At 51.3% G+C, this 22912-nt stretch overlaps 1 protein-coding gene and 1 long non-coding RNA gene across 5 annotated transcripts in view; one reads left to right on the plus strand and one right to left on the minus strand.

Annotated features, from left to right (window-relative positions):
- Positions 1-763: 763 nt before the first annotated feature.
- On the minus strand, positions 764-2650 carry LOC140686453 (uncharacterized). The gene is made up of 2 exons (XR_012060286.1): positions 2449-2650; positions 764-2247 (listed from the first exon to the last, which is right to left on the minus strand). It is a non-coding gene; the product is annotated as an uncharacterized lncRNA (long non-coding RNA).
- Positions 2651-2735: 85 nt separating this feature from the next.
- PIK3R5 (phosphoinositide-3-kinase regulatory subunit 5) overlaps positions 2736-22912 on the plus strand; it is a 61576-nt gene continuing 41399 nt past the window's right edge. For all 4 annotated transcript variants that reach the window (XM_015250794.3, XM_072940636.1, XM_015250795.3 and 1 more), the window contains exon 1: positions 2736-2866. The gene's annotated coding sequence lies outside the window, so the exon portion shown is untranslated. The remainder of the gene's footprint in view (positions 2867-22912) is intronic.

The following is a 22912-nucleotide window of genomic DNA, read 5'->3' on the forward strand; positions in this document are numbered from 1 at the left end:
TCATCGGTCTTAATTTTAGCTATTCTAATTGCTGTAAAGTGTTAACTCCTGGCTTTAATTTGCATTTCCCCAACGATTTACGACCCTGGGCACCTTTTCATGTACTTATTGGCCATTCATATGTCTTCTTCTTTTGTGAAGTGTGTGTTCAAGTCTTTTGCTCATTTTAAAATTAGACTGCCTTTTTTTATTCTTGAGTTGTAGGAGTTCTTTACATGTTCCAGATATGTTACTTGTACAGTGAGGTTTCTAGTGTTGAATCTTGGTAGACAGTAAAACTGAGAGAGAGAAGGCAAGCGAAGGAGTTTGGGAGAAGATGAGGAATTCACTTTAGGACAGGGAGTGATGAAGGTGCCTTTGGATTATCCAGATAATATTCAGTAAGCACTTGGAATTCTAGATTCAGAGCTCAAGAGAGAAGTCTGGGCCAGGGATTTGGAAGGGATCGGTCCGACAGGGATGGATGAAATTGCCCAGAAGAACAGAAGCAGCCTTATAGGAAACCTCATGTATTACAATGTTTCAGAAAGAAGAAAAGGAAGCCAGAAAAGTTGCTCAGAGGTGGAGGAGAAGACAAGGGGGGAATTTTCAAGGAAGGGTAGCATCAAATGTTGCAGTGAGGTTAAGAAAATGAGATGACTGGATGTGTCATTTGGAGTTTCCTTGGTGACTTTTTCAGAGCTCTGAGGAATAAATGTCAGATGAGGAAATGGAGACAGGGGTAGGCTCCTCTTTGAAACCATCAGGCAATGAAAGGAGGGGAGAGGATACAAACATATATTTTTAATCGAAGCAACAACAGAGCTATATACATGATCAGTTGCCACATGAGTGACAGGCATCTTGAGTCCCACCAGCTGCTCTGGGGAAGTTGGAAGTAGAAAAGGGGGAAGAATGCGCCTGGGAAGCTGTAGTTCTAAGCTCTGGCCAACAGGTGTCAGGTGCTGATCAGATCTGTTGGTTAATGACCTGCCCTCTTGGGACAGGGGGAGACAGTTGCAGCTGAGTGGGAGGGTGGGGGGATACCACGAAAGCTCAACATCTGGGTCACACCTGCTGGTGGAGAAAGAGAATGCCCACCTCTGAGAGGATGCGAGATGGGGCCGAGTGGGCTTCACGGGATGCCCAGCTTCCTGGCAGTGAACTCTTAATGGGCAATTCTTGTTTCAGCTTTCCTCCGTCTTCAGTTTTAGGAACACCAAGGGCATGTTAGAAGTCAAGGATACCATAACGTCTCCAGCCCTTTCTTTAGCTTTCAAAGTGCTCTTAGAATCCACCACGCCACTCCGGCACACACACTCATTCCTGCTACTCAGTTCCAGGGCGGTTCTACCCCTTCCTCCCTCCCTGGCCACTTCCGGGCTGTCTTCATCTGCCCCCTTTCTCCTTTTTGTGGTGGGAAGTTAAGGAATGGGGAGACCAGAGTCCTTGCCCACCCTTCTCAACATATATGACTGCGGGCATGCCTTCTCACAGGCTTTGTGGCTCTGGTTCCTCATCTGTAAAACTGTGGGTGCGGGGGTCCGGGTGGCAGACGAGGAGTAATAGTACTGGACGGTTCTGAGCGCCTCCCATCTCTAACTATAGGCTGGAACCAGTTCTCCGTGTTCACCCAAGGGTACTTTCTGTTTTTACGCCTTTGGGGAAGTTGCTTTTTTCTTGGTATCTGGCGAGTGAGGAAAAGAAAAATCATTGGCGTTCATGTCTCTCAAAGCCTCAGGTAGGGCTGTGGCTTTCAACCAACAATAACGGCCGACCTTGCGGCCGATTTTAAAGGCCTCTAACAGATACTGTGACACAGAGTCCCATCGAGAGTGGAGGTGGGAATGCCAGCTTTCCCCTGTTAACTCGGAAGTAAACCGCTGTTCTTTCGTTGCAAGGGCCGCCCGCACGGTAGCCAACCTTCTTGCTTCCACTTCGTAGTGAGGAAACGGAGGCACAGGGAAATGCTGCGCCTTCCGGGACGCCGGGAAGGCTTCGCCCAGCTCTGGGTGAAGCGGCATCGGCCGCGTGGCCCTTGCGGGGAAAGGCGGCGGCGAGCAGGGGCCTCGACTCCGGACACGCCCCCGCCCCGCCCTGGGGAGCTGAGGAGAGGCTGAGCCACAGCCGCCGGTGACGCCAGGTGGGAAGTCAGGCCAGAGGCTGGAGCAGCAGGGCCGAAAGCCTGGATTGGCCGGTATTTCTAGGAAGGTTTCCGCCGAAGGGTGAGGGTCCCGGCGCCCGTCTGCACAGCAGGTCTGCAGGCATCTTAAAGGTTAAGAGCACCCAAAGAAAATAGAAGTAGGAGGAGGAAGTGGGGCGCTGGGTCGCAGTGAGAGAAGGAAGCAGCTAGTCGGAGCTTCCCCTTTCTCCTCCTTCCCCGAAGCCCCCACCCCAGCCCCTCGCCTGCTCCGCCCACCCAACCCGCCCGCTCAAAGCCGCGCTTCCGCTCCCCGGGCCGAGCCTCACCTTGCTCCTGGGGGGTCGCTGGTGCTCCGCGCTGGCGTCCCTCCGGCCGTGGCCGCCCCGGGCCGGGGCTTGGTCCCTCCGAGGCGGACAGGGTCAGAGCTGGGGGTTGCTTCTCAGACGCGCTGCCGGCTCGGGCCAGACTCGGGGGATGCGTTGGGTCAGGCTGGCGCCTGTCGGACGCCGCCCCGCCACCAGGTGGCGCGAGAGGCCGGCTGGATGGCCAGCCCCGCCCCGGCCCCGCTCCGAGCAGGCTCCGCCCCGGCGTGGCCCCGCCCCCAGCCCGCCGTCGGAGCGGAGCCGGGATAGATGCTGGGACGCTGGGTGCGCGGCTCCAGCTCCCGCGCGGCGGTCCCGACCGTACCCGGAGTCGCAGGGAGTCGCCGCTGGAGAGGGGCTCGGCGCCCGGCGGGGACTGCAGGTGTGTGGCCGGAGTGCGGGGGCACGGAGGGCAGGCGTAGGGGCTCGAGGCAGAGCCGGAGCTGGCCGGGGACCGTCCGGGAGCTCTGAGAGGAGCCGCTGCAGCGGGTGGGCTGGACATCCTGCTGTCTTCCAGCTGCGTGGTAGGGTCCACTGCCGGGGGACGGGGTCCACACACACGCATTCCCAATAATCCCAGAGACAGAAGGGCGTCGGGGGGCCGTCCATCGTTATTTACGTGGCCACTGCTGGAAGCCTCTGTGCGGTCCGAGTGTGGCCGCAGCCTCCTGCTGCCTCCTTCAAGGCCGCCCTGTGTTGTGGGGTCGAGGGGTCTGCCCTGCGGCCCAGGAGCTCGCTCAGTGAGTGTTGGCGTGGCGGGGGGGAGCGGTTTAGCCATCAGGACCTCTAGCGAGCGTGGGCCCCCAGACAGTGGCTGCCCTTCCAGAGAACCGCACGCTCAGTGCTGTCAGAGGATCCGTGTTTACACCCTGGGTGTCTCTGCGTGTGTGCATGTGTGTGCGCCTGCGCCTGCGTGCTGGCCCATCCCAGGCCTGGGGTAAATAAGTAAGAAGTTCAGGTCAGTAGGAGGAAGGAGATTGTTCAGAGGGAAAAGGAAGACGAGATGAAAGCAGCAGGATGTGGTATCAAGTGAGTTACAAGCCTCTTGCAGAGAGGAGAGGTGGGTTTAGTTGAAATGAAGGCCAGAAGTAGGCCAGGTCTGCCTCCAAGGTCTCGCCTGGATCCCCTCCCCTTCCTCCCTCCCTGGATCTATCTTCTCATCCACACCTTCCTTCCTCCTGGCCTGGGGCCACCCAGCAAGGCACTGGTTCCCAGAGCTTCTTAAAACCGACGTTCTCCAGGTACCCCCTTACAGCACAGCTTTCCAGGGGTGGGGCCTGGAATCTGCATTTTAAAAAAAATTGAATAAGCTCCTTAAGGGATGACACTGGAGCTGTTGCTTGGGAACCTGCGTGATGAGGAGGGAGGCCTGAGTCCCAGCCGGGCCCAGCTGGGTGACCATCAGTATCTTCTGCCCTCTCCCAACCTGCTTCCTTATCTGTTAAATGGGCCCTAAAAGCGACCCCAGAGGGAAAATCAAATGAGAAAAGTGTGAGGAGAGCGATTTGGGAAGAATCGAGTGGAAGCTGTTTGGAGAGACTCCACAGTGGAGGCTGCAGAGGAGGGTGTCCATTGGAGGCTGCTCCGCAGTCCCAGGTTGGTCGTTGATCAAGGGCCTTCTGGCTGAGCAGCGGGAAGGGGATCCCCAGTCGCCTTTTGGCCTGGGCAGCCCAGAGCTGGAGGCCCCAGCTTGGATTCAGACGTGCCTTCAAGTCATGTGCTGACTTGGTCTTCCTTCGGAGAAGCTCACCTTAAGGCGCTGAGCTGGCCAGCCTGGTGGGACCTCTGTGAAGCAGAAGATTTGTTTGGCTCAGCTGTTTGGGGGCTGGAAGCCTGGATCAGGTTCTTAAGAGAGGAAGCTTCCAGAGGGACAGGATAGAGTGATCACCAGCAGTTCAAGGGGTATTAAGTTTGATTTTTGAACGTCTAGCATAGATGCAGAACAGAGGGGCAGGTGGTAGGAAAGACTACATCTGACTTCTGCCCAAAGGGAAGACACCCATACCAAACATATGTTACATATCAGGGCATTCCTTGAAGATATACATATTTTCACATTTTAACAACTCTGAAATCAAGTTGCATCTTACTGTTGTAATAGGCAGTGATATTTCTTTCTCAGTGGTGCACAAAATGATGGTGCATCTTACAGTTCATGGCATCTTATTCAATTCTGTTCTACAGAATGGATGTTTTACAAACGTGGGGGATGCTTTAGATGTACACAGAATTACGTCATTCTCGTTAGTGAATTTGCACACATCACTTTTTCCAGTAGCTCTACCTTCTGAACACCGGAATTTTTCATTGTATCCAGTTTTAAAGGAAGTCTTTGTCAAATGTGTTGCTTGCCACTATAAATATGGCACATGGTGTATGATTTAACAATTTCTTGAAACTATCAAATGATTCTGCCTGCTGCTTGGTACCTTGAGTCTGCTCAGGACAAAATCTCTTCCATCTTTCTTTCTGTCCTTTTCCCCGTTAGCTGTCATTTCATGGTGTTGGGCAGCGGGCTAAGCACTTCATCTCCTTTCGTCTTCGCAGCCGCACACTGAGGTTGCTACAGCTGTGATCCACATTTCATGTAAGGGGAAACCAAGGGCCGAGACAACACTGCTCGGAGCGCCGGAGCTTGGCTGCCTCTGGCCTCTGCTGTTGATCAGAGAGGACCCAGACTGGGTGGCAGCCTGCCTGTATCTGTGGGTGTGGAGCGCATGGCTTGTGGGGCATGACGTTGGGGGCCTGCACTGTGGCCGTCCTTAGGTCCTTCCCGTTTGCTTCTAGGCTAGTGGCTGGGAGGTTCTGGATAGTTGAGGTTATCAGCTATGTGACTTCCAGATAAGTGAGATACAGCTGTAGCAGGGTGCACTGGACAGGAGGGTGGGGGTGATGAGTGGGAAGAAGTGGGTGACTGGTGGCACAGAGCAGACGCAGGGTCCTTCCTGAGTCTCCTGGATCTGCCAGCGGGAATACTAGGCTTTGAACTTTAGAGTTGGCCTCAGTGGGAGACACCTGCCTCCTGCCTCCAGCTTCCAGCCTTCCCCAGCTCCCAGCGCAGCCTCTCTCCTGCCACCAAGGTGATATAAGACAACGAATCCGAGCAAGTCACTATCCAGCTGCAAACCCTTCAGAGCTTCCATTGCCCTCTGGAGAAGGTCCTTACTCCTCAGCATGGCTAGCAAGACCTCTCGTCCCCCAGCCCCAGGCCACTCCGCCTGCTTCTGCTCCAAAAGCTCGGACAAACCTCTGTGCCTTTGCACATGCTGTTCCTTCTCCCCACAATGCCCTTCCCTTCCTCTACCTGCCCAGGGACTGTGAATTCATCCTTGGATGCCCAACTGCAACCTCATCATCTCTGAAGTCTTTCCATCTCTCCCAAGCCCCTCAGTACTGGCCACCCTGTCCTTCTGTCCTTACCATGCCTTTCAGCTCCTACCAGAGCACCACCACTCTGGCCTGTAAGGTCTGACCGGTGAGCAGAGCCACCTCATGCTCAGTGCACCTGTTCAGCTGTGACCTTGAAACTCCCCAGGATCTCATAGGCGAGAAATCCATGCACACCCGCAGTGGAGGCTGCTGAGTGCAGGATGGTGTGGGGGGCAGGAGGGTGGGGTCAGGAGGGAGTGGTGCACTTTTCATTTTCGTGTCCTCCAGAGTCCCGCCACTGTTGTTATTGACCTAGGCAAATGAGTCTGTGTGGTTTCCTTGTGGAGGGGCAGGGCTGGGGTGTGACAGCTTCTGCCTCCCGTGGAGTCAGGGGGCCACTCCCAGCCCTGGGACCCTGGGTGAGTCCATGTGCATCTCTGGGTGTCAGTTTCCCCATCTCCCTGGAAGCGTGCATTAGGCACTTTCCGCGGCCCTTTCCTGACCCCCAGCATTCAGTTCTTTGGCTCAGCACCTCCGTACATGTGCCAGGCATGTGCTGGACTCTGAGGATCCTGAGCAAGACAGATCATGTTCCCGCCCTTGTGGAAATTAGTCTAGTGGGCAAGACACAAGACACATATTGTTTAATTATGGTCATGGGAACTGTGGGGTCCTGTGAGAGTATGAAAGGGAGCCTGAAATAGTTTGGGGGTTAAGGAGAGGCTTCCCTAAAGAAGTCACGTTGGAGTTGAGACTTGAGAGAGATAAAATTGAAGAATGTAGCAACACAAATAAAACACTGAGCAGACAGGTGCTAAGCGCTCTTGGGTGCACCCTCTCAGGTATTCTTTTCAGAAACCCTGTGGGGTGTGGGGCCTCCTCTCCTGTGAGAACCAGCTGAAAAAAACTTTGGCATAGACCAGGTGCTCATCCCCTGCCCCTCATCTCCTTCTTCCCTGCCCCCACCATACTCCAAGGTCCAGCCTTACAACATCAAGACCATCAGTGTTGGGGCACCTCCCCTTTGCTTTGCACTGATCTTCACCAGAGAGCATGTTCTGTTGCTGTGGCTGGGGCTCCTCTCAGGAGTCCCCTGCATTTGCGTTTTCACACTGGTCGTCAAGGGTGAAGGGACAATCCGTCCACAGAAGACCACCACGCTGTCTGCTGGGCCTTTCATTATGTCCTTGGGAGCTGCTGTTCTTGCAGGGTGAAGCCACCCTGATTTTCTGTATCCTCTACGAAGTCACCCGGGCAGCACCCACAACCTTCTTCTTCATCCCAAGTTTTCTTCCCAGAACCGTGAGGTCTCTGCAGACGTATCTCTGGGTTTGGGGTCTGAGTATTTGTTCCTGAATGGCTTGGTGGTTTTGCTCTTGTCAGGCAATTCTGCCCACAGCCACTTCCACACAGCCTGGCTGAGGCCACCTACCTCCTGGTGCATCTTCTGGGTTAGATCACATCTACACCTACAGCTCTTATGGGAGAGTTTCGAACTCTTTCTCGATAATGGGCCACTTTGAAAAACTGATAAAGTGATAGATCATCTCCTCCATCTTCCCCCACCCCCCCAAAAAGCTCACGCATGCATGCACACACACACTCTTTCTAAGTTTTGCATAAAACTTCAGGGTCTCTCTCAGACCCCTGCAGTCCATCAAGGAACCTGGTTAATAACCTCTGTTCTGGAAAACAGGACTTTGTCTACACCGATCTCTTTGGCTAACCCCCAGCACAGCTCCATGCAGGAGCCAGCTGTTGTCAGAGACAAGCTGGGGGTGATGATGGGTACTGGACCCCTGCAGACTGCAGAGGGGGCCACCAGTGGCTCGCTGGTGAGATCTGGGGGCGTCAGGCCGGGGGCCTAGCTCCCTGACCACTCACCCAGCCATCGCCATGTGCACACTTTCTGGGATTGTAATCAAGTCTTGAATTCAACCCATTTCCAAGGTGATTAAAGAGCATTACTTTGGCCTTCAAAGAAGCCCTCTGTTGTGACCCCTAGCCAGGGAACTAGACTGAAGGCTGGGAATGGGACTCAGAGAAAGGGCACATTTGTAGCTCTTCGCACAAATAGAATCGGTCCGGGCCACAGAGAGGCAGCCGCTGCTGGTGTTCGGGCCGCAGGTACTCTCCCCGCCTCCCGGCTCTCAGGGCCTGGCATGAGCCTGAGGCTTTGTTTCTCTGATGTGGTCACAGCTCTTTAGAGCCGATGCCTTGAAGTCAAGTACCACGTGTGAAAGAAGTTTTCTTTGATTCCTCATTTCTAAGGGTGTGTTAGGCATGACTGGAAGTGACGTTTGTCAATTACAGCTTGAAGCATCCACTGGGAAACTTGTATTCTTTCACCTTGAGCTAGATTTGCATGGCATGTTAGCTCATTAACTTCCTTCCCTTGAGCCTTCCTTGCACGTCTGGAATAAACTCTGCTTGGTCGAGAGGTTTCGTTCTTGCAGTACAGTGCTTGGTTTGATCTGCTACCATTCTCTTTGGATTTTTGCGTCTATACTCCCAAGTAAGCCCAGCCTGTATTTTGCTTTTCTGTACTGCCGGAGATAGGTTGGGTTGTGCTGGCTTTGCAACGTGATCTTGGAGGCATTTCAGCTCCGCCTGCACCCTGGGACAGCTTGTAGCGCAGGGAACGATCTGTTCCTCAGAAGTGGGAGAACGGCTCTGGTCTTTAGGTCTTCCACTGCCGGATGCTTGGTTCCCCACTCCCCAGGCCGTCCTCTCCCCTTCTTCCTTCTGCACACCTCGCAGGTGTACACCGATGACCTCAGTGCTCCCAAGCTGGGACCTGAGAGTCATCTTGGATTCTTGGCCTCAAACCAGTCAGCCGCTCATCCCCGTAAGTCCTGATGTTCTCCGCCCTTCAGCTAAGGGAAGGCCCTTCCTCCCTCTGAGCTGCTGCCCGCCATCTGGAGTGCGGTTCAGCCCCCGGGCGCATTTAGTGGGGACGCGGATAAACCACCTTATACCCAGAGAACGAGAACCCAGATAGCGATGGCATAATACAAATCACTCCAGAAGGAGAGGACGCAGGGAGAAGTAATACCCATCTTCAGATGTTTGAAGGGCAGCATCCTTTGGAAAAGGTGAAGACCTACCCTGTGGAGGTCACTGTCCACGAAGGAAAAGGGACCCATAAAGGGAGGCTGTAAGGAAACAGACCTCAGCTCAGCACAGGGAAGAGCTCAGAGAATTCCGAACAGACTCACGATGGAATGGGTGTGGCCTTGCAGTAGTGAGTTCCCCATTGGGAGACGCATTCAGGGAAAATGTATGTCAGATGGAGAAAGAAAAGCCATGAGAATGGAGACTGGGATCACTCCATTTCCGAGTCTCTAGTTCTCCAAATCGCAGTGGCTGTGTCTCACTGGCTGTATGAATGTTGGTTGTTCGGAGAACATAATTTGAATTTAAGAAATTCAGTCGCCTTGAATAAACAAATCCTAAAGCTGGGCAGTTCCCTTGCAAATCCCACAGGCTGACTTCACAGCCCATTCCCCCAAGGCAGGAGGAACCGCAGCCATGCCTGAGCCGCACCTGGACACTGGGATGCTGGGCCGCATCCCATGCTAGAGAAGGGGCTTTTGGGCAGGGGAGTCGTCTCTTGTTCTCGGCTCCTTCCAACACCTGGTGAAGTGGACTGCTTCACAATCAGCTTCCTGGGTGGCTGTCCCGGATACGCTCTCAGGACCAACCTACCCAGCCTCCAGGGTTGAGCTGGGAATTAATGGCCTCTGGTTCTTGGGGTTTTTGAGCCAACATTTCATAGACCTTTGCATTTTGCATTCACTTCTGTATTGACATCTTGGGAGTTTCATTTTGAGAAAACTCAAAGCTCAGAGCTCTCCTTTGGCCTGTTATGGTGCTTAAGAGAACACAGGGGGGCTGTGGTGTGATGTTCAGACTGCAGTGTGGGAATTGATGAGATCTCTAGTCTGAGCTGTGCCCCGCTTACCTCCTCATCTCTCTGAGCCCGTTCCCTCCTGGATCAAATGGACTCTGTTATTCTGACATCCTGGGAGTTTTCAAAGTCTGCTCTCGGAAAGTGGACTTGCAGGGGCTGCTCTGATGGGCTGAGCAGAGAGGGGACCTGCCCTTTCCCTCAGGGTGCCCAGAGACTAAAGTCCTTCCGGTCCCAGTGGCCTCCCTCTGCCCAGGCTTCTATTGGACAGAGGGCTGGATGGCTTCCTCTGAGGTCATTGGTGGCTCTGTAATGACAGATTCCCACGGCCACCTCCCAATCGGCATCTCTCTTTGAAGTTTCTGTAGCATTTGATGCCCAGCACTCCTACAACGAGCCTCTTCCCTTACCATGTCCGCCCCCGGGCTTTCCTCTGCAGGTCCCTCTTCTTGCCCACCCTGGGTGTGTGGAACGCCCTCCCGTAAACCCTGGTCTCCAAGCCCATGCTGGTCATTTTCCCCATTTCGACTTCAACACAGGTCCAGAGCCGAACTCTTCATTGACAAAGTTGGCTCCTTCTACAGACTTCCCCATTTTGGGGTCTGCAGTGAAACCCGACTCCTTGGCCTTGAGACATCACAATCATCTCGAAGTCTTCCCTCCAGCTTCCTGTTCTCTGTGTCCAGCCCGTTTTGATGGTGCTGCCTCTCCCCCAGGGTTCTTACTCCTCTCACTTCCCCATTGTCCCCCTTGCCACCCAGTTCAGCTTTCGTCACCATATGCCTGATCATGGGCCTTCCAGGCCCGTCTCTTCCTTGCTTCCCCAGGAGGTTCTTCTAATGAAAACCCCTCCTTCACCCAACTGTTGGTGCCTCCTGCCTCCTCGGGAAAGCCTAAAGTCCCAGGTCTCAGGTTTCAAAGTCGAGTCCCACTCTTGGAGTCTTCGAGTCCTCACCCTCTCCTCCAGCCAGACTGCCTGACTCAGTTCCCCCGAGACCTAACGTGTGTTCTTGCCTCTCCCATCCCCGTCCTGATGAGGAGAACTTCACAACCATCTTGTTTAGAGCCAAGTCCCCACCACAGGGCTGGCGCCCCGGGGTGTGCAGTCATGTTTGGTGAACGCACGATTCTCTGTGTGGCCGCACAGAGGAGACTTGGGCTCAGCCTCGGTGACTGATGACCTGGCGGGCTGGGCGACACCCCCATCTGAGATCTTCATGGGGTTCAGTCATCCTCCAGGGAGGCGCCCTCCAGACACCTCACTGGATTCTGTGGGCATCCGAAGGGGCAGAAACATGCACCTTTGTCCTCCAGTACGGGCAGGACAGGGCCAAGGTCCTGCTCTAAGCTGTTTCAGACCCCAGAGCCGCTGGCAAACTCCAGCTGCTGGGACCCTGGTCCTTGGGAATCCACATCCCAGCCTCCAGTTTCCACAGATTTAAGGCAGCAGCTCTCCGAGTCTGAGAGCTAGGGAAGCCCTGGGGAACTGCCCACTAACAAGCCACTCCCAGGCTGGTGACCCCGCCTTCACAGGAGCCTGGGGAAGTGTGTTTGCAACACGGTGTTTACCAGGCAGAGGGGCTTCCTGTCCCGCCTACCCGGCGACGGGCTGTGGGGCAATCAGGAGCTGTGTGTTCAGGGTGAGCAGGGCCCAGAAATGCTTGGAGGATTTCTGGGGATTCTTCAGTCATGCCAGGGGTTGCCTGACTGTGCTGACCCAGAGGAAGCCAAGGGAGATGTAGAACTCAAGTTTTTAAATTGGGAAAAAATGAAGGATACCTGATAGTTATTACTAATTTGCTTATTGCCCTTTACAGCTTCTCAAGCCTTGTGCACAAACGTGGCCCTGCTAGTCTAACGTGGGACTCTGTAGAGCAAAAAGGGACTCCCTTCTGTCACTCCCAAGCAGGGGAGGCAGGGATGAGGTTCTTTTTTTCCCTTTTCTTTCTTTTTCAAATGGGAGTTGTGCTTTGGAGAGGACAGAAGACTTTCTGGGGGAAGGAGAGAGAACCTGTTCTGCTTCTGAGTTCATCCAGGACGGAGAGTGACACCCCTCTCCGTGCCTGCCTGAGAAATGGGCCGAGAGGCTGCCAGCGGCCCACCCACCAGCCTGGAACCACCGCCACTGCACCCGCAAGGACACAGGCTGGTGTCCAGGGCCCCTGGCTGTCTCTGGGCTTCAATACAAGGACTGGGAACGTGCCTTGGGCTGTCTTGGCACAAGAGCATACTCCGTGTTCTCTCTCCAGCGAGTGAGTGATCCAGAGATGAGGGGCTCACCTCATCACATGACTTCTGACACCCTGATGTTGTTTCCTGTGGTGAGTTCCTTCTCTGAACCCATTAGAGAAAGGATGCAAAATTTGAGCTGCCCAGCCACAGGCCAGAGGTGCAAGAGATTCCTGTGCCAGTAACACATTAGCCTGAGGGTCATGGTGCGATAATATTGATTTGTGTAGAGAGGTTTACGGTAAAGTGCAAAGGAAGGTATAAACAAGGGCATGGCCACTTAAGACCGTGATGATAAAACCTCCTACTTGAAAGTGGCAGAGGTTGGCTTGCGGGGTTGGGTTGAGGAAGGAGGTGAGAGGTCGCTTTGAGCAAGGGCTAGCCTCGTGTGCATCAAAAAAACACATTTCTGAGCAAGCGAGGCTAAGGAGCTCAGGTCCGAGGCTTGCGAGCTGCTTGGGGGTTGGGAGAGGAGGTTGTTCTAGAAGGCATTGGAGTCAGCTAGAAAAACAAGATGGCGGGGACGGGTGGGAATTGACAGAAGCAAGCTCTCAATACTGGACCAAGGAGGGGATGCAGTGGATACAGAAGGAGGTGCCACTTCCAATTCTCCCACCCCTAGCCCAGGTGCCATCACAGTCCAACATTCTCTCTGAGATGGATGTAGTGGCTGATGATGCCCCTGCTTGGGCCAAGCCTCAACTCTCCTGGGTTCCCTTCAAGGCTCCTATAGAGGGAATGTTGGCGCCATGGTCGGGTCCAGAGCTCGGTCCTCTCAGAGAGTCCCGTTTCCTTTCCTCCCCCAACCCATCCAGCTTTTTCAAAGATGGATTACTTCTCATTGACTGCGTTACTCCTGAGACCTGCTCAGTAAATGGAGGTGGGAACATTATTATATTTTTTTTATAAAGACTTCATTTTTTAGAGCAATTTTACGGTTACACCAAAATTGAGAGGAAGGTACAGAGATTTCCCAAACACCCACTGCCCCACACATGCGCAGCCTCTCCCACTGTTATCATCACTCACCAGAATGGCACCTTTTTTTTTTTTTCAACAAAGGGTGAACCTACATCAGCACATCATAATCACCCAAAGTCCATAGTATACCTTAGGATTCATTCTTGGTATTTTACATCCTATGGGTTTTAGAAATATATAATGACATATATCTGTCATTATAAGATTATACAGAGTATTGTCCGTGCCTAAAATTCCTCTGTGCTCTGTCTATTCAGCCCTCCCCTCCTCCCTGGAAATCATTGATCTTTGAGTTATCTCTATAGTTGTGTTTCAGGGACATAATTTTTCCCTAAACATTTGATCTTGTTTAAGGAGGAAAAGTTTTATAATACTCATACTTTATTCTCAGGGTGCCTTCTTATCAACCATAAACAAATTCATTTACCAAAACAGTACCCTCTCACCTTGAATTTCTTCACTGCTAGCCAGTTAACCCAGTTGGCTCCGAAGAATGTCTGACCTTTAAATAACCCAGTCCCTGCTGCTGCTCCCTGAGGGTGACTACACAGAGGTGGGCACACCATGGAGAAAATGTTTGCTGCTTCTTTGGAGGATGACTTCAGCTTCTATGATGTGTCCCTTTACAAGGGAATTTTGGGTATACCATGTGGTCTCGAAGGTCAGACCGTGAAGCACAGTCTACAGATTTGGGGAAAATCCCACCACCTGTATCTAAATGGCACAGTCATGGACAAAGAAAAACATAATTTTGCTTCTTAGATAACTCAGTGTTGACTGAAATATTAGTTATTATTGGTTTGTTTGTTATTTCAGAGAAATCCAAAATGGGAGTGGCTTAAATGATAGAGCTTTATTTCTACTCCAAGTAACAGTTTGAGCATAAGTGGTCCAGGCTTTACATGACAACTTTGTAGGTCGGGAACCTGTGTTCCTTCTGTCTTGTTGCTTCGTCTTCCTCAACCTGTAGCTTTCATCTCATGGTGTACAATGGCTGCTCTAGCAACTGCCATCACATCTGCATTCCAGCTAGTAAGAGGAGGAATGAGGAAGAAGAAGGCATGCTCATTCCTTTTAAAAGCATGATTTGGAAATCTCACTCTTCAATGTCTACTTATAGTCCATTGGCCAGAATGTAGTCAGATGACCACTGAGCCATAAGAGAATGTGGGAAATGTAATCTAAATTTTCTAAAAATTATATTATTACAGAAGAAAGGCAAATGGGTATGAAAAGACACTTGTGAGTCTCATCCAAATTTGAGCTTTACTAGTTTGAGATCTTTCTGAATCTTCACTGTCAAATGAAAGTTCTTTATCCTTCCCCTTGTGCAGTAGCCTACCTTCTAAGCCCAACTGAAAACCGCTAATAGAAACGTCATGCTAGTGGGGAGGGCATAGCTCAGTGGTAGAGCGTGTGCTTAGCATGCACAAGGTCCTGGGTTCAATCCCCAATACTGCCATTTAAAACTTTTTAAATAAAATAAATAAATAAACCTAATTACCTCCCTCCCCAAAAAGGAAAAAAAAAATTTTAATGACATGAGATACCAAAAGGTAGAATCAACACTAATGTCTCTCTGCAGATGAGTGGGTAAACAAAATGTGCCCTCTACATACAAAGGGATAGTATTTAGCCTCAAAAAGGCATGAAATTCTGGTAGATGCTACGGTAGGAATGAACTTCAAAGACATGATGCTAAGGGAAATAAGCCCATCACAAAAGGACAGATATGTTATGATTCCACTTCTGTAAGGTCCCTAGAGTAGTCAAACTCATAGAGACCAAAGTAGAATGGTGGTTACAGGGGCTGGGGGAAGAGTGAAGGGGGAAATTAGTGTTTAATGGGTACAGAATCAGTTTGGGGAGATGAAAAAGTTCTGGAGGTGATGATGGTGATGGTCACACAACAACGTGAATGTACTTAATGCCATTGAGCTGTACGTTTTAAAATGGTTTAAGTGGTCAATTTTATGTTATTTATACTTCACCGCAATTTTTACAATGGTGTGCTCTAAAGGACCGGAAGCAGAGTTCTGTGGTATTTTAGGAGAAATGACCCCACGGATGAAGACCCTTGGTTCTCTTGGGTGAGCCAAGGTGAATTCAAGGTGGTTCGGCCAGTGGTGGATCCGTTTATCTGTCATCATTCTGCTCGCATTTTTCACACTGTCGTGAGCCTACAGCAGCACTGGCTAAAATTCAAATGTGCTGTTGTGCAGTTTCTTGTATTACCTGTTTAGTTAGTGAATCCATCCTAGCCCCTGGTGGTCCCTGATAAGGACAGGTAGAAAACATTGTCAGGGACTGTAGTTTCCAGGGTTCTGCTTGGTTTGAGTTCCCCAGAATTGGGACAGCCTTGTCTAGTATCTGTCCCTGTCTCTCTCTGTCTCACTCTCTGTCTTTCTCTCGTACATCTTTCATTTTCTCTGGTCCTTCAGAGATGATCAGTAGCAGTTCCCTTTCACAACCTCAAGTTTCTGTATGACTCTGAGGTGTATTTATATTCATCTGCAATCCTCCACTCGTTTGAAGCAGCATGCTCGCTGTTTGACTTCAGAGCCCCCTGCGTTGGACCCTCCTCCTCCCCAGCACCCCCCTACACACTTAACCAGCGTGCTTATCTGAATTCCAAGGCCAGTGTACATTCACCCATTGAAAATTGGGCCATAGCTCCGCGTGGCCCTGGAGTAAATTGCTAAGCACTTGGCTGCAGCTCCCAGCCCGCCCGTGTCATAATTTGCCCTCCAAGAAGGCCGAACGCCTGGTTGCAGGACCCGTGCTGTCTCACGCCTCTTGCCTCTGTCCGTTTTCCCACTCGCTGTGCCCAAACCCTGGGGCAGCTTCTCCCTCCTGTAGACTCATCTGGGGAGGGACCCTCTTAGAGGAGCTTTGTTAATTCACCTTGCCCCTCCTCCATCGTGCCAGTCCCTGGTCAACCTCCGCAGGGACGCCTCCCCCTGTGCGTAGTATCTCACTGGAGGCTCCTTTGAATGGTGCTGCTCTGAGCTTTCTGGTTCACATCCTTTGAGTATGTGCCTGGGAGTGGAATTGCCATGTTGTGGGGCAGGCGCGGGTTGTGCTGTGGGGGGTACTGCTAAATGGTTTCCCCCTTGGAAAGTTGCTGGACCAGTTCACACTCCGACCTGTAGCCGTGAAGGTTCTGGTGCTTCACGTCCTCATAGTGTTTTCCATCTTTTTCGTTTTAGCCACTCTCGGGGTGGGGCGTCTAGTGGTCTCATATTGTGGTTTGAATTTGCATTTCCCGTATGACTGATGAAATTGAGCTTCTTGTCCTGTATGTTGGCCACTTGGAGATCCTCTTTAGGGAAGGGTCTAGTCAAGTCTTTTGCCCATTTTTCTATCTGGTTAACTGTCTTTTTTGTTTTTCTTTTTTCTCTTTTTGTTGGTTCTACCATATTGCCTGGTGACCTTCAGGAACCCATCTTCCCCTCTGACCGTGAAGTCCTTGAGATTTCTGGACCCCCAGTGCCTATTACATCCCTCAAATAGTGGAGCCACAATACACGTTTGCTGTTGACCAAATAAACCACCTTTCCAGTGGGATAACCATTCTCCTTGAGAAAAAAGATGGCAGAAATAGCCGTGGAGCAGTTCCGCTTTCTCTCGAGCATCTGTAATTATCGCCCCTCTGTCCTGACTGGTGAGCCTAATCTCTCCAGGTTTAGGCTCTTAAAATAACTCTACAGGCCCTTTTTGATGTCTTCGGTGTTTTCCTTAAGTCTGTCTTTGGGACATGCTCACTCTTGCTCTTTTGTGTTCATTCTTACTTGAGGACCTCGCTTCCCTCTCTTACGGACACCCTAGAAAGTCACACTGGCGCTTTGACATTCCCCCTCTTTCCTCTTTCATGAAACTCTGTGACTTGCCTCTGGAATCTGATTTTCTGAGTTTTCTGTCCATGCTAAGTCATCATCTCTGATTCCTGGCTTCTTAGAAGTCTGCTTCCTTAATGTCTAAGACGTGGGTCTGACCATGGCTCCCACTGTCTTCCATGATTAGTCCAAACTTCGAGATGATGTGGTCGTTGCCCCCTTGTTTTCCTCTCACTCCTATTTTACAAACCTCGCGTTATCCTTGGTCAGAATTAAAGACACAAGGTAGGATGGTCGTTTTCCTCATTGCCTCCCTGACCTTCCAAGAGATGAGATGATGAGAGGAGCAAGGCTTTCTCAGGTGGCCTGCCTGTGACCTAAGGAGACTTCCAGCTGCTTCCCAGGCCATCCCTAGCCTCGCTGTGGCTCAGCTCTGTGGTTCATGTGAGAGAAGCGGCATCTGCATCCCAGCCAGGCCAGGTGTGTGAGCCCACGTGCACCTCTCTTCTGTTTGCTTCCTTGAGACCTCTTTATCATTAGCTCATTCATTCATTATTCATTCATTCTTCCAGCAAATACGTGCCAGGCACTTTTCCAGGCCCTTGTGGAGTGACGTTCTAATGGGGCTGGAGGAGAGAGACAGACAGCAAGCACGATAAAGAATAAGTAACGTGAATAGTCTGCCAGTTGGCGGTAAGGGAGGTGGAAAAATAAAACAGGAGGCGCCAGAGGTGGGGTTTGCCAGAAGTCCTCCTTAAGAGCATAAGGTAAAGACTGGAAAGAGTGAGGGAGTGAGCCAAGCAGACATCTGGGAGAAGAACACTCCAGGCAGAGGGAGCCGCAGGTGTCAAGGTCCTGAGGCAGGAGTATGCCTTGTGTTGCTGTGATCGCTTTAGTCCGCAGTATGTGGCAACCTCCGTGTGGCACCAGCAAATCAGCGAAGCTCAGTATCTGAAATGAAGGCCAGTGTGTCTACCGCAGCATCCAGCAAAGTATCTTGTGGTCACATGCACTCAATAAGAGAAGTTTTTATTTGAGTAAATGCATTTAGGTTGGACACCACCAAGGGCCCTTTCACCTCTGAATTGCTGTGATTATCTTAGTTGCCTGGTGGATGGCACCCGTCTCTGAGCCGCTTTCTTTTTTTCTTTTCATTTCTTTTTTTTACATGAGGGTACTGGGGCTTGAACCCAGGACCTTGTGCATACTGAGCATGCGCTCTACCACTGGGCTATAACCCTGCCCCCTGTGAGTAGCTTTCTTTCTAGCTGTCCTGCCTGGGCTCTTCTGAACACATGGTCCAGTGGCTTCTGGCCATGTAGCCGGCTCTCTCTCGGGGTGTGGGGCCTACACCGATGTGTATGTTCCAGACACCATTGCTGTGTAACCGACTACCCCAGGATGCAGTGTTAAAGACTAACCGTTTTGGTACGCTTACAGATCCCGTCGGCTGGGAATTGGGGCAGGGCGGCACGGGGGCGGCTTGTCTGGGTTCAGTGACGTCTGAGGCCTCAGCGGGGAAGACTGGAGCAGCTGTGGACAGGAACTGCAAACCAGAGTGCCTGCAGCTGGCCTCCCCACGTGGCTTGGGCTCCCTCACATCATGGCAACCTCCAGACATGTAGTCAGATTACTTAGGCAGTGACTCAGAGCTCCGGGTGCAAGTCTTCTAGCAAATGAGGCAGTGGCTGCAGCACCTTAATAGTGCAGCGTGGGAAGCCACACAGCATCACCTCCACTGTCATCTCTCAATTGACGCAGTCACAAGCCCACCCAGGTTTGAGGGGAGGAGTCAGATCCCACCCCTTGAAGGGGAAGTGGCAAGGCCTCAGTGCAGAGCTGGCCATGGGACGGGAGATGCTGTGACCGTCTTTGGACAAATACAACCTCCCGATGTGCCTTCTATTTCTCCGGGGAGGGATTTTTCATTTTGTGTCGTCAGTGGCCTGTGGTGGATTTTTGGCTGTCTGCTTGGTACCCTGTCCAGCATAAACTCCCAGGGTAAGATGGTCACTGGGACCAGTGGCCCTCCTCTTCCCACCGCTTGGCCCCCGAATGGGTGAGATCCCCGAGGCATGGGGACAGTGGGTACTCAGGCACAGAGCAGGTGCTCTGTAAGAGTATTCCCAATCCTGGGCATGGCAGACGACATTGTGTAAATGTCAGTCTTTCGCTCGGTGTGATAATGGTCTTTGTCCCTAAGGGATGCATGCTAAAATATTAGCTTGAACCATGTGAACTTGCTGCTTGTTTTTAATGTGATTCAATCTATTATTCAGAATTGATGTGTCATGAGGTCCACAACTTGCAACTTATTTTCAAATGGTTCAGCAAAATCTATGTGTAGGCATGGTGTCGACCTGAGGACACAGTCTGCCCACTGGGGTAGCAGCCAAGTAGGAACGAGGCTAAAGGCAGATGGAGGCTGGGGTACTTCTGTCTCCCTTCTTCCATCCACAATACCTGCTCGCAGCCTGCGTCTAGGGCCTGCCTCTTGTATTCCTGGCCAAGGTTCAGGCAGGAAGGGGCGAGATGTGGTTCCTGGGGAGGCCGTGAGAGAGCAGATGGCCGAGGTGAGCTGGGTGGAGACTGATCTTCTGCCTCAGTTCTGGGGTCTGCCCATCCCTCCAGGGACTTTCAAAAGAGCCCAGGACCCTCTGCAGCAAGAGGATGCGAAGCTGAGACTGGGTAGGGCAGGGGTGGCGGCCGGGGGCCCCACCCTCCGAGAGCCACCCGCTCCCTGGAGCCCCAGCCCCGCCTGATCGGAAATTCTCCACACTTCAGAAGGACACGGGGCAGCCCATCCACAGACATCCTCCGACAGTGCCCTCTAAGCAGGGCTTCCCCGTCTTCCAGGCAGGCCCCCTGGAGAGCTCCCTGCCCGCCTCAGCGTCCTCGAGCTGCAGACCTTTCGGGCGGCTCTGCCACATCCTGTGCCCGGGTACCGCTCTCGAAGCACAGGCCAGATGTGCAAATTCTGCGGCTGTGCCCAGGGCCGAGCACAGTGCAGCTTGCTTTTCTTGGAAATCATTGGTGATTTGTTAGAAAAACAGGAAACATTGGGGCCGCTGGTGTACATTTTGCCTTTTTTGTTTTTGTTTTTGCGCTGCTTTCATCTGTCTCAGTCTCAGGACATCTTAAGGGTATTTCTCCTCTACTTGGTCCTTCAAGCCTCCTCCTTAACATTCCTCTACATCCCACGCATCCTCTGTCTCTCTCCCTTTGCCTTCTGCGGCCTCCCTCCACCCCGTCACTGCTGTGGGGAGGGGGCAGGTCTAGGGAACCACGGACACAGGTGCCGCGTCTTGGTGATGTATGTAACTTCAGGGACATGTCTCTGGGGAGGGAGTGTCTGGCTTCCTTGCACCTGCTCTTCTTCTCCTACCTATGCCTCCACCTTTTTCACGGTGGTTGGACGGGAAGCAGGGTGGTCTCTGCCCATCGGGACCTGCAGCAGCTGGGGCAGCTATCCTGCTGCTAACAAACCGGGGCGATGCAGCTGGAATGGGAAATCCCTCATCCCTCCTGGGTCAGACTACAAGGGGGAGAACTTCTGGGTCCAACTCCAGCTCTGCCCCAAAGCATCCCCTCCCTGGCTGTGTCTCAGAAATGCAGGAGCAGGCACTGTGGTCATTTTGTGCATTGAGCCTTGAGTAAAGCACCGGAAAGCCCTGCTGTTTCTTGGTATCCCATGTGAGTTTCTTCCTGGGGCTCATCTTGTCAGGGGTGAGCTCTGATCATGTCTGGTGGTTGGTTTGGGGGTGTACTCGAGCCTTCTTGCTTTGTGTCCCTCACCCCGTAATGCACCACTATGGAGAGGCCTGACTCCCATTTTATGGATGAAGAAACTGAGGTCTTGAGAAGCTATATGGCTTCACCACCATTCTCCGCTCCGCAGACAGCCCCACAAGGCAAGGCCAGGGGCTCTCCGCATAGGGAGCCCCCCACCCTGGCTGGGCTTTGCCCTGGGTTCTCACTCAGCACCTGTGCACCATGCCTTCAGCGGGGGCCTCCCCCTCTCCCGGGGGAACCATAGCTAGGGGCTGCCCTTCTGAAGTCATCTGAGAAGTTTGATATGAGAGATCAGAAACTCCCCAAACCTCTACAACACCTCCCAGGGGTGTTGTTTGAAAAAAGCATTAAACTGTCCAGAGAGAGAGAAGAATAGTAAGTCAGAGACTAAGATGGGAACCAGCCTGAGAAACTGAAACACTGCTTAGGGAGCTTCCCAGGAAAGGGGTGGATCTGAGGAATTCTGGGCTAGGGAAGGGGAGTGGGCAAGAGGGTGACCCCTCCTCACCCGGGGACTCCTGAACATCCAGAGACAACCGCAGGCTCTGGGAGGGGGTGGGGTGGGCCCTTCCTCCTCTCCCGCCCGCACCCCCATTCCTCCTGGCCCCACAGCTTCTGGGGAGCAGAGACACTCACCCAGGGGTCTGTGAACTTAGATGGGAAAGATGTGACATTTCTGTTGTCACTCACCTCTAACTGAAATTTAGTGTTTCCTGCCATTATGAATGTAGGCAACAAACCGGAGTCAGATTGGTAGCACCTGTGACTTGGCCACCAGTAGAAATCCAGATGTTTTCATATCACTTTGCAGTTGTTGTGGCACCTGAAACATCATTTTTGTTTTTTACCACTTCAAAGGGATACTAATGATTAGACCCACTGCTGGAGTTTGTTGTTTAATGTGTCATGAGAAGAACAGATACTACCATGTCACAAGTCTGGTTACTAAAAACAGTTGATAATTACATTTCAGTGTAATTCATTTCCTTTGAAGTCCCATGTATTTTATTTGGTGCATTTAAAACTTTGTTCTGAAGGGGAGTCTGTAGACTTCTCCAGATTGCCAAGTGGATCTAGGGTATAACAAGGTTAGGAACTTCCAATGCTGGAGAATTTAGGTAAAAAAAAATTTTAGGTGTTACCTGACAGCTAAAGAGAGCTTTGGTATTAGGCAGACCTGAGTTGGTACCCTTGCTGCGGACCCTAGGAAACTGGCTTTATCTCTCAGAGCTTAGTTTCCTTATGTGTAGATGAAGGTAAAGAAGGTCTACCTTGAAGGACTGTTCCATGTGCAAGTTTCTGCCTGGTCTGGTGCCTGGCAGACAGTGGGAACCATGGTGGATAGTAGCTAGTGACAGTGGCAGTGGTTTATACGAGCCCACAAGACTCAAGCAGGATTCATTTTTATTACAGAGGAAACTCCAAGATGGGTTCATTTCTTACTGTCCCTCATGCAGAAGGGAAAACTGTATACCTGGATAGTGACTCTCATCTTTTTCCTTTGCTCTGGACTGGGAGCAGTTAGCCCTTAGGTATCCGATATGAATCTTGGTCCATAAATTTAAGAAATAACTGTGGTACATCCATACAATGAAATATTATTCAGTCATAAAAGGAATAAGCACTGTTACGTGCCATAACGTAGATGTACCTAGAAAACGTGCTAGTGAAAAAAGCCAGATGCCAAAGATCATCTATTATATGATTACATTTATATGAAATGTCTAGAATAAAGAAATTCATAGAAACAGAGAGTAGGTTAGAGGTTATGATGACAGGGGAGGGAGAATGGCGAGTGATTGCTAATACATATGAGGTTTCTTTTTAAGGTGTTAGAAATGTTCTGGATTTAGGTCATGCTGATAGTTGTACCAATCATGAATGTGCTAAAAACCACTGAAGTGTGACCTTTAAAATGATGAATTTTATGTTATGTAAATTATATACTTTGACTAAGTGGGATTTATTCCTGGTATGCCAGCTGGTTCAACATGTGATAATCAGTTAATGTAATCCATTACATCTTCAGGCTAAAGAAAAATCATGTGATAATCAATAGATACAGAAAAAGTATTTGACAAAACCTAATGTCCATTCATAAGCTCTCTTGGCATACTAGGAATAAAGGGAGAACTTCATCAACTAGATGAAGAATACCTACAAAAACCCTACAGCTGACATCGTACTTAATGGTGAAAAACTAGATGCTTTCTCCCCAAGATTAGGAATGAGGTAAGGTTGTCCTTTGTTATTCCTCCTTATTCAACATTGTACTAGAAGTCATAGCTAATACAATAATAAAGCAAAAGGA

The sequence above is a fragment of the Vicugna pacos genome, chromosome 16 (genome assembly GCF_048564905.1).
Source record: "Vicugna pacos chromosome 16, VicPac4, whole genome shotgun sequence".
In the NCBI taxonomy this organism is placed as follows: domain Eukaryota; kingdom Metazoa; phylum Chordata; class Mammalia; order Artiodactyla; family Camelidae; genus Vicugna; species Vicugna pacos.